This window comes from Chiloscyllium plagiosum, chromosome 16, assembly GCF_004010195.1.
Source record: "Chiloscyllium plagiosum isolate BGI_BamShark_2017 chromosome 16, ASM401019v2, whole genome shotgun sequence".
Lineage (NCBI taxonomy): Eukaryota > Metazoa > Chordata > Chondrichthyes > Orectolobiformes > Hemiscylliidae > Chiloscyllium > Chiloscyllium plagiosum.
The window spans coordinates 60,298,513-60,310,390 of record NC_057725.1 but is presented as its reverse complement, the minus strand read 5'-3'; the positions used below and the strand labels follow the sequence as shown (position 1 = coordinate 60,310,390).

General features: G+C 41.6%; 1 protein-coding gene across 1 annotated transcript in view; it reads right to left on the bottom strand.

The window, feature by feature from the left end:
• Positions 1 to 10,700, bottom strand: part of atg13 (ATG13 autophagy related 13 homolog (S. cerevisiae)) — a 78,864-nt gene extending 68,164 nt beyond the window's left edge. Inside the window, exon 1 of the mRNA XM_043706211.1 lies at positions 10,357 to 10,700. The gene's annotated coding sequence lies outside the window, so the exon portion shown is untranslated. The remainder of the gene's footprint in view (positions 1 to 10,356) is intronic.
• Between the last annotated feature and the right edge of the window lie 1,178 nt (positions 10,701 to 11,878).

The following is an 11,878-nucleotide window of genomic DNA, read 5'->3' as shown; positions in this document are numbered from 1 at the left end:
ATCAGCACTGTCCCCATGACTTGTCCTACCTGCCTATCTTCTTTTCCACCTATCCACTCCACCCTCCTCTCTTACCTATCACCTTCATCCCACCCCCATCCACCCATTGTACTATTTGCTACTTTCCCCCATCCTCCTCCCTGACCTATTGCCTTCATCCCCACCCCCACGCACCTATTGTAGGCTATGCTACTTTCTCCCCACCCTCACCCTCCTCTCATTTATTTCTTCACACTTCAGGCACTCTGCCTGTATTCCTGATAAAGGGCTTTTGCCCGAAAAGTTGGTTTTCCTGCTCCTCGGATGCTGCCTGAACTGCTGTGCTTTTCCAGCACCACTAATCCAGAGTCTGGTTTCCAGCATCTGCAGTCATTGTTTTTACTTCCACTGATAAGTACTCCTGTGTGATATGCTCAACAGGTTGCCACCTCATTTTTAGGCAAGTCTGGTGCTGATCTTGGCAGGTCTTCCTGCACTCTCCACTGAACCAAGGTTGATATTAATGGCAGAGAAGGGATATGAAGGGTCATGAGGTTATACATTGTGATTCAATACAATTCTGTTGCTCCCGATAGCCTGCAGTGATTCATAGAAAATGGGCTCTTTTCCCATCAATGCAGATTCAGCCTCATGGATGTTCAGTTGACTTACACAATCTGATCAAATTCTGTCTCATTTATGTTGGTTTCACCACAAAAGGTGGTTCAAAATATACTCAATGTGAAGACCGAACCTTGCCTCCACAAGAATTCTATGGTGGTCGCTGTCACCAATATTTCTCCAGTTGCATCAGCAACATGGAGATTGGTGAAGACAGGGTCAAGTACTGGATGTAGGTTTGCACGCTGAAGTGGAAGGTTCATTTTCAGACATTTTGTCACCATATCAGATAACATCATCAGTGAACCTCCGGATGAAGCACTGGTGGTATGGCCCACTTCCTATCTGTGTTTAGGTTTCCTTGGATTGGTGAAGGTGACATCATTTCCTGTGGAGACATCATTTCCCGTTCTTTTTCTCAGGGGGTGGTAAATGGGATCCAGGTCAATGCATTTGCTGATAGAGTTGGGATGCCATGCTTCTAGGAATTCTCGCGTGTGTCTCAGTTTGGCTTGTCCTTGTTGAAGTGGTGTCCTTCCTCATCTGTATGCAAAAACAAACTCAAACAAACAGATCTGCCAACCATCCAACCCAAATTTTGGATCCATTGTGTCAATGACATCTTTGTCATCACTGAACAAACTAAATGAGAGGAAACCTTCAAGACCATCAATAATACCCTTACTGGCATAAAATTAATTAAAGAGGAGGAAAAACAACAACAAACTACCATTCTTAGATGATGTAGTCGAGCAAACAACCAATGGGGACAGTCTACAGGAAAACAACATATATGGACCAAATACTGAACCACAGAAGCAATGATCCCAACATCCACAAACGAAGATGCATGAGAATATTATTTCAACGAGCCACCACACACTGTAACACAGGAGGAACTACGAAGGGCAGACTGAAAAAGAATGGGTACACAACGAACACAGTCCACCGATTTGTCAGCAACAAACCCAAACAAGCAGATTATAAAAAAAGGTCCAGAAACCCTAGCCACTCTCCCCTACATCAAAGACATCTCAAAAATGACTGCCAGACTACTCAGACCTCTTGGCATCATGGCAGCCCACAAATCCACCAGCAACTAAAACAGCAGCGAATGAACTTGAAAATCCTATACAGGCAACAAGCAAAACTAATGTCATTTATAAATTACAAGAACTGTAACAACATTGAGGACAGGCAAAAAACTAGCCACCAGGATATATGAACATCAACTGGCCACAAAAACAACATGACCCTCTCTCACTACTATCCTTACATACAGACAAAGAAGGACACTACTCCGACTGGGACAACACATCCATCCTAGGTCAAGCCAAACAAAGACACACATGAGAATTCCTAGAAGCGTGGCATTCCAACTGGAACTCTATCAATCAAACACATTGACTTGGATCCCATTTATCATCCCCTGAGAAAAAGAACAGGAAATGACATCACTACAGGAAATGATGTCACCAACCCAAGGAAACCTAAATACATAAATGGAAAGCAGGCCATACCACCAGTGCTTCATCCGGACGCTCACTGATGATGTGACCTCGTCGAAATGTCTGAAAATGAGCCTTCCAGCTCAGTGAGCAAATCTGCATCCAGAACCTCAACCTGAGCTGCAAATCTTCTCAAAACCCGCTAATGATCAAGTACGATTCTCCGTCCTGTTAGTTTCTTCACCATTTACCACAAATACAGTCTCGCAGCTATATCCTCGGAGTTGGCCAGATCAGTTCAGTCAGTGGTAGTACTAATGTGACACTGCTGATATTGGCCTTGAAGGCCCCTCACACAGAGTACATTCTGTGCTATCGTCACTCTCAGTGCTTTCTTCAAGTAATGTTTTGATATATCGACTGCTCGAAAACTGTATACAGTAGAAGTTTTACTTGCCTATGTTTGGCCTGATTTCATGGAACCAGAATCAGGTTGAGGATTTCCAGGGCAACTCCTTCCAGTGTCCCACCTCCAGAGAATTTGCTCTGCTCGGTGGACAGAAAATATCCAGGGATTGTGATGAATGTGTCTGGGACTTGGTGTGTAAAAGTATAGTCCTTTGTCTATGACAATCTCAGGGTGTTGCTTGACTGTCTGTGAGACACCTCTCCAATTTTGGCACGAGCCCACAGATGTTGAAGAGGAGGAATGACTGGGCAGTGTTTGTCATTGTCACTTCCAATGTCTAGGCTGATGTCAGGTGGTCGACCTGTTTCATTCCTTTCTTTGTTATTATTATTTCTGAATCCACATTGTATTGTTTGTAATTCCAAATGTTATGATGTTCAAATAAATCTCAGTCATGGCTACCATGAGCTTTAATCTATTGCTGTTAAAATACATCTGGTTCTCTAATGTCCCTTAGGAACACATCTGACATCAGTGTTCACTCTGTCCTACATATGACTCCACAGCCACAGTAATGCTTTTAAACAGACTTTGTTCGGGGGCAATTAAGTCACTCAATTCAAGGCGCAATTAGGGATGGCCAACAAATGCTGACATTTCCAACAACCTTGAAATCCCATGAAAGAAAATTAAAACAGTACTGTAAATGTTAGTTTCATCTGTCTAACATCAAAATTATAACTTAAAAATTCTGATTAGAAGTATTCTGCTGACCTTGAAAGACTCAAGTCTCACTTTGAAAGCTGCTTTTGAAGTCACATCTATTTAATCCAAAGCTCTAACAACTACCGCAATTTTCTTACTCTTTCAACTGTTTCAATGACATTATGTGATAAGAAAAGTATTTGAATTCAATGTCACTGGAGAACTAAATATGTTGAGGCATGAGAAGAGTCAGCAATGAAGTACCTGCTGCCTCTAACATTTTACTTTGCAACGGACAATTAACAAACCAAGGCTTTTTATACCTACACTGTGTGGGGAGTTATTGTGACGCTTTGCCCAAAATGTTGCAAGTCATCTCTTCTTTTTGGGCCAGAGGTGGTGGTTTTGGCAACCATACAACCAGTCAATTGTTTTAAAAACCCATCTGACTCACCAGTAACTTTTAAGGAAGGAATTCGGCCATCCTTTCCTGGTTTGGCCTCCAGACTTAAAACAACGTGCTTCATTCTTAACTGCCCTCTGAACTGCCCTCTGAACTGGCCTAACAACACACTCAGCTTCAGGCTATCAAGGACTGGTGATAAATGCTTCTGTCAGTTACATTCATATCTCATGAATGAAGAGAGAGAAAAAAAACAGGACAAGAGGAAGTGTACACTAATGCATTTGCTAAATTAGACTTCAAACTCAAACAAATTACCTTTATAAATAAATCCTAAACATATTTCAATTCCTCCCCATCTAATGGATTTTAATATTTCTACTTTTGATTCCATTAGTTGTTTTAATGAGCAATGCCATTGATTTATAGCACATTGTCCCTGCTCAAGTTCTTTTAAATAATAAGGTCACTCCCACAATATCTTCTTGCAATCCTACAATTGTTTTCTTGCCACGCATATATACTTTTTCCTTTCCAAAGTTATTCTTGAGTATGTTGTCAACACCTTGGATTGTAGCTATTCTTGCCTGGAGATCTGCTGTCATGCCTACTTATCTTGCAACATTCTCATACAGCTACTGTAGCTCCATTATAACATCCATCATCCAACAATGCCTCTTTCTACTGCCCTCCACACCAGCAGAGATTACTGTAGCTTTTCAGCCTTGATGAAATGACTGAAATACTGACATTTTCCTCTGGATGTCATTTTTCAGGAATTCTCTTTCTGCTCATGCAACATTAAGTACTTTGTCAATTATCTCGTGATATACGTATAGAATTTGTAGCATATGTCCGAACATACACATTTCAAAGGCCTCTATTTTCTTCTACAGACCTTCACTTATTTTCCAGACTTCTGAGGCACACAGGGAAGTGGATAGAATGTAGTTTTTGTTTTGAGGTTTTACTCCCTTCATTGCAAGATTGAGTTTTCTTGCTGTTAATACATCTTATACCTTCACAAAATTTCTTTGGGTTGCCTTTTCTTTCTAACTTCAGTATCTAATTAGTCATCATCAGTTGTGATTCTTCTTCAAGCTTCATTATCTTCTTCAAGTTTTATTTTATTTTAAAGCTTTCAGTTTTATTTCAAATCTTTCTTCCAAAGACTATTGTTTTATCTTTTCAGCATTCATACTCAATTCAGATTTGAAACTTTGAGATTTTACTTGATCTTTGCTATTATGTCAGACCCCTTCTGATTCTGCAGCAGCGTTGTGTTGCCAGCATATCAGGTAGGCATTTGTTATGTTCTTGTGGACAATGTTTTTCCCCTGAGATATACTGCATTCTCTGAAAAGCTATTTTGCTGACAGATTGAATAATTCTGAAAGCAGTATGCAGCCTTGCCGTATTCTTCTCCACTTGAAATATAGATGATTGTCTCTTTTCTCTCTTGATTTCCATTATTTGGTTCCATTTTACAGGCTCTGGATAAATAGTACATTGTTTTTGTTAAGGTCATATTTCAGAAACATGTCTTTAAATGTAATAAAAACTGAAAGAACTGTGGATGCTGTAAATGGGAAACAAAAACTGCGGTTCTGAGGAAGGGTCACTGGACCCGATATATTAACTCTGATTTCTCTTCACAGGTGCTGCTAGATTTGCTAAGCTTCTCCAGTAATTTCTGTTTGTGCCTTTTAACTTCAATTATTTTTACCAATGTAACACTTCTTCATAGTCTCTAAAGCATATGTTCTTGTTTACTTGTACACGTCTTTGAAGATTGTTCTTAGCTTAAATATTTTCTCTCATGTTACGATAGATTCAGACTTGCTTTCACCAAATCCGCTTTCAAATGTGTAATTATTTCTATTACAATTTTCAAAACCATAACATGTAGTTCTAAACTATTATTTCTTAGATAACAGTGAATAATGAATGTCTCAAATCACTTCAACTGTATCATAGAACATAGAAATGTACGGCACAGAACAGGCCCTTTGGCCCACGATGTTGTGCCAAGGATTCCTTTGGTAAAGTTGGATCCCAAATTTTTGTTATCACTTCCAATTCTCAAAGGACTTTTACCATGACGGTTGTTACTTCGTCTATGCTTCAAGCTTTTAAATTTCAAAGGATTCTTTATCTCTACTATCATGAGGTTTGCTGATGATTGCACAATATTCAGCACCTCAGATACTGAAGTAGTCCATAGTTCAAATGCAACAAGATCTAGACAATATCCAGGCTTGGGTTGACAAGTAGCAAGTAACATTTGTTCACACAAATGCCAGGCAATGACAATCACCAATAAGAGACAATCTAATCACCATCCCTTGACATTTAATAATGTTACCATCACTGAATCCCCCACTATCAACAGCCTGGGGGTTACCATTGATTAGAAACTCAACTCGACAAAATCACATTAAACATAATGGCGACAAGAGTAGATCAGAGGCTAGGAAAATTACTCACCTCCTGACTCCCCAAAGCCTGGCCATCATCTACAAGGCACAAGTTCAGGAGTGTGATGAACACTCCCTATTTGCCTGGATGGGTGCAGCTCCAACAATATTCAAGTAGCTTGACACCATTCAGGACTAAGTAGCCCACATGACTGATACCATATCTATAAACATCCACTCCCTCCACCACCTATGCCCAGTACACCCTGTTGCTACTATCTACAAGATGTACTGCAGAAGTTCCCTAAATATCCTCAGACAGAACCTTCCAAACCCATGATCACTTCCATTGAGAAGGACAAGGTCAGCAGATAAATGGGAACACCGCCACCCGCAAGTTCCCCTTCAAGCCATTCACCATCCTGAGTCGGAAAGATATCACCGTCCCTTCACTGTCACTGGGGTCAAAATCCTGGATTTCCCTCAAGGCATTGTGGATCAACCCACAGAAGGTGGACTGCACTGGTTCAAAAACACAGCTCACCGCCACTTTTCAAGGGTAACTAGGGAAGGCAATAAATGCTGACTAGCTGGCAACACCCACATTCCATGAATGAATTAAAAAAAGGTTTTGCCAATTGTTTGCCTCTATAAATCAAGGACTACCTTTATTTAGATCTTCATACAATTCACTAATAACACTGTCCTTTTTTAAATTCCTGCATTCCCTTCAACAATATTATATTATCTTTGTCTTTTGCACACCCATTATTGTTTATTATTCTTCCTCTCAGTGAAAGATTTCACCTTTCTGTGCAGAACTCCCATTTCTTTCCAACATTTCACCACACAAAGAAAATTAGTGAGTTATATTCTGGAATGCATATCCTGAAAACAAGTTCAATTGCAATTTTCAAAATAGGAATTAAATACTTGCAATTAAAATTAGCACAGCTTTTGTGAAACAGCAAGGAAGTAGGACAAATTGTGTAGTTCTTTCAATCAGTTCTTTCAACTGAATGATATATCAGTTACTGAAAAGGACCTTGAATTAAAAAAAACTTGAAATGATATATGAACTCAACCATTTAATGATAAGTTAAGTAGTGTAGTTCTAACTTACAGATTTAACGTTTTGTCTAATAAGTAATACTTAATTAGGCAGATTTCTCCAGCTTTCTCATTTCCCCTCCCCCCACCTTATCTCAGTCCCAACCCTCGGACTCAGCACCGCCTTCATGACCTGCAATCTTCTTCCCGACCTCTCCGCCCCCACCCCCTCTCCGGCCTATCACCGTCACCTTAACCTTCTTTCACCTATTGCATTCCCAACGCCCCTCCTCCCTACCTTTTATCTTAGCCTGCTTGGCACACCCTCCTTATTCCTGAAGAAGGGCTTATGCCTAAAACGTTGATTCTCCTGCTCCTTTGATGCTGCCTGATCTGCTGCGCTTTTCCAGCAACACATTTTTCAGCTCTGATCTCCAGCATCTGCAGTCCTCACTTTCTCCTGAAATATTGTTTGTCAGCATTCGTTTGTCTGATTATCCAAATCAAGATGATCCAACAGGCAAGTATAAGCAATAAACTCAGCAGGAATAAACTTAATTGATCTCTGTGGTACTCCACATCCAAGTTGTGACTCATAAGGTTACTTTTTGGATTGTATAAGACTTTCATTTTACAGTAGCTTCCATTTGTATGTTACCAGGAAACTAATCGAGAAAGAAATACAAAGACAATAGTGAAACTTGTTTGGGTACAGAAAAAGACAAATTAGCCAGGACAAATGTGGGCCCATTACAGGTGAAAGAAAAGTTTACAGTGATGAATTGAAAAATACTGATGAAACTAAATATGAACATGAGAATTAGGAGCCTCTGCTACCATTGAGTAAGATCATGGCTGTTTTGATTTCTCCACATTCTCATCCACCTCCGATAACCTTTTGACTACTTGCTTATCAGTAATTTATCTTAAAAATATCTAAAATGTCTGCCAACAATTATTTTCATTCAGAGGGTGGGAAATCATTGGAATTCACTAACCAGAAGGCAACAGTCCCTTTAAGCTGTGCAGCTGTTGGGAAATTCTGCACTCACCAAATGGCATGCTGATGCATTCGCTTCCATATACTGCTGCCACACACAGACCTTGGAGACTGATAAATCCATTAGACCATATGAGTTACATTCTGGAGTGTCAAGATGATGACTACAGAGAGGCATGCATTTATGTTTATCATTCCAAAATGACATGGATACTGAAAGCATTCCTGCAGACTGAAAGGTAGCAAATGTTAACTCATCATTTAAAAGGGAGAGGGAGAAAGGACAACTGTAGATCTGTTAGTTTGACATCAGTATTAGGGAGGCATTAAAAGCTATTGTAAAGGACGTAATAACTGGACATTTTAAAAACTCAGGTAGAGTTAACAAGGATTTAATGAAAGGAAAATCAAGTTGACAAACTTGGAGTTTTTTGAGAATTTTCCTTGTAGCATAGATAAAGAAGAACCAGTGGATGTGCTGTGTTCGGACTTTTGAAAGACTTGATAGATCTTCAATGGAACATTAGTAAAAAAAAAATTAAACTGAGAGGGATTGGGGTTAATACATTGGTACAATTTAAAATTGATGAACAGGCAGAAAGTAGACAACTCAGTCTCAGGATGGCATGCTGTGGAGTAATGCAAATATAATAAGGTCACAACTTGTGAACAATTTGTTTCATGATTTGGATGTGGGGATACCTTGTCACATTTCCAAAATGGTTGAAGTCACAAAACTAGATTAGAATGTAAATTGAAAGGATGTTGCATGGAGGCTTCAAGTGGATTTGAGCAGGTTAAATGAATAGATAAGAATATGGCAGATGGAATATAATGTAGATAAACATGGAGGTAGAAAAAAATACAAAGATTTTAAAGTAAGAGGATGGGAAATGTTATTGTCAAAGGGACCATGGTGTCCTTATTCATGAGACACCAAATACTAGCATGCAGGTACAACAATAAGGCAGGCAAATGGTCATCACAAGGGGAGTTGAGTACAGAAGAAAATAAACACCTTATAACTAAGGCAGGATATACTTGCTATAGAGTGAGTGCAATGAAGGTTCACCAATAAACCCCTGCGATAGCCGAATTTTATCGTGAGGAGAGATTGAAGAGACTGGGCCTGTATTCTCTAGAGTTTCAAAGAATGAACGGTTATCCCACTGAAACTTACAAAATTCTTACAGTGCATTTCAGGGTGATTGTTGATAGGAATTTCCCCTGGTTGGTGAATCTAGAACCAAGTGTCACAATTCCAGACTAAGCGCAGATCATTCAAGACTGAGGAGAAATCATTTTCATCCAGAGGGTGGGGAATCGTTGGAATTCATTATCCCAGAGGAGAACATTCTTTCCAAGATGTGCAGCTGCTTTTTTAGGGGGTGTGTGGGGGAACCTGCAAACACCAAAAAGCATGTTGATGCATTTGTTTCCATAAACTGTTGCCGCATACGGACATTGGAAGTCTGCACAGTAGGAAAACAAGTAGGGGAGCTTTGCCAGAGGGCTAACTTAATCATTGAGTATGTTCAAGACAGAAATCGGTTAACTTCTAGACAGAAATGGAAATGGAATTAGCGCAGAAAAGTGACTTTGGAATAATGGTCAGCCACGACCTAACTGAATTGCCTATTCCTGCTCCTAAGTAACTTGCGACTTTTGGGTCACAGTCTGCAATTGGCGTTCGGTAGTATCAGAAAATACAAATTAAAAGCAGCCTCACAAACCAGCCTGAAATTCACTGGAAAGCTGTACGTTGGCATCAACAAACTCCACTGTATGTACCTAAGGACACTGCAGAGTGCAGTTTCCAGTCGTGGTTAAGAAATCAATGGCGCGTTTACTTTCCTGGAAAACTTTTGAACATCGCAGTCCTTCACTACCCTCGGTGCTGAAATTGCACCGAATAGAAACCGAAAGAAGTGCGGATGCTGTAAACCAGAAGCAGAAGCGAAAATTGCTGGAAAAGCTCAGCAGGTCAGGCAGCTTCTGTGGAGAGAAATCGGTTCCGAGGAAGGGCCGCCCGATCCGAAACATTCACGCTAAAATTGCAGTTTGCTTCTCAACACCACAGCAAGGAGAGGAGGCCATTCGGCCGGCGGTTTCGTGCCAGTGCCCAAAATCAGTCAACAACAACAACTTACATTTTAGCCGCACAAAGTGGAAATAGACGCGAAAGCTGCACGGTGCCATAAAATCATACACACACATAAGAAAACAAGCACATTTTCAGAAGGTGAAGACGGTATTGGTAGATGGTCCCTCCTCCCACCCCCCCCGGGACTCAAGCCCAAGCCCAAGCCCCAGCGGCCACTCACCCCTCACATTCCAGCAGACTTCTCCGATCCCTCGGAGTCCAACAGAGCAGCGTCCTGGCTCCCCTGCCGGTTGCGGGGGGGAGGGGGGGGGGGGTTGGGAGGAAGCCGTCCTCGATCGTCGATCTCTCCCCACCCCCCCAGCGATGGCAACAACAAACGCGGCGTCGACGTCGCCAGCGGCCTACGGCCTCGCAGCCTCTGTTTACCTCCGCCACGCTTAGTAAGCATCGCCCCTCAGCCCTAACACACACATTCGCCATCACTATCCACTGCATCTGCGATCATCGGTTGGAAGTACACCGTGCATTAATAAGTAGAGTCGGATAAATAAAACACAGTGACGCCCATTCTTTTCATGGTAACGGAATGAATATTTCATTTCATCCCACCCCGCTGTGTTGAATGTGCAGCTGTCAATCTGCGAGTCGTCTGATGTGGCGCCTCTGGCCTACAACTCCCAGTATGTCTTGCGCCCGGAGGGGACTACATTTCCCGGGAGGCAAAGGGGAGCAAATGATCCAGTTCCCAGCTGGACAGCAATTCTCAAAGTGCCTATTGAGAGCTAGGCACAAATTTCAACTCTGTTTTGGAAGCTTAAATCGATGTTCTGTATAACTTAAAAGAATTTCAAGGCTGATTATTTTTAATTGCATATTTTTATGCTTCATGAGATGGATCCTGATCACCTTTCTTTTTATTCTGTGCTTCATTCCCCTTCTTCCATTGTCCCCATCAGGATATTCTACAAACGTAAAGAGACAACGCTGGACACACTCAATAGTACTTGGAGTTTTCAGATTTCCAGTATCTAGTATTTTGTTTACAGTCTCAAAAATATCAATGCCTTTTTGCTATCTTGCTTGACTCACTAGTCGTGACTGCATAGTAAATGACAACAGACTACTGTATTTGGCCTTCAGCTGAATTCATTACTGCTCTTCGAGGAGAAAGTGAGGACTGCAGATGCTGGAGATCAGAGCTGAAAATGTATTGCTGGAAAAGCCAGCAGATCCGGCAGCATCCAAGGAACAGGAGAATCGACGTTTCGGGCATAAGCCCTTCTTCAGGAATGAGGAAAGTGTGTCCAGCAGGCTGATAAAAGGTAGGGAGGAGGGACTTGGGGGAGGGGCGTTGGAAATGCGATAGGTGGAAGGAGGTCAAGATGAGGGTGATAGGCCGGAGTGGGGTGGGGGCGGAGAGGTCAGGAAGAAGTTTGCAGGTTAGGAAGGCTGTGCTGAGTTCGATGGATTTGACTGAGACAAGGTGGGGGGAGGGGAAATGAGAAAACTGGAGAAATCTGAGTTCATCCTTTGTGGTTGGAGGGTTCCTAGTCTAGACTACACCTCCTCCCACCCTGCCCCCTGTAAAAACACCATCCCATATTCCCAATTCCTTCGTCTCTGCCGCATCTGCTCCCAGGAGGACCAATTCCAAATCCGTACAACCCAGATGGCCTCCTTCTTCAAGGACCGCAATTTCCCCCCAGATGTGATCGACGATGCCCTCCACCGCATCTCTTCCA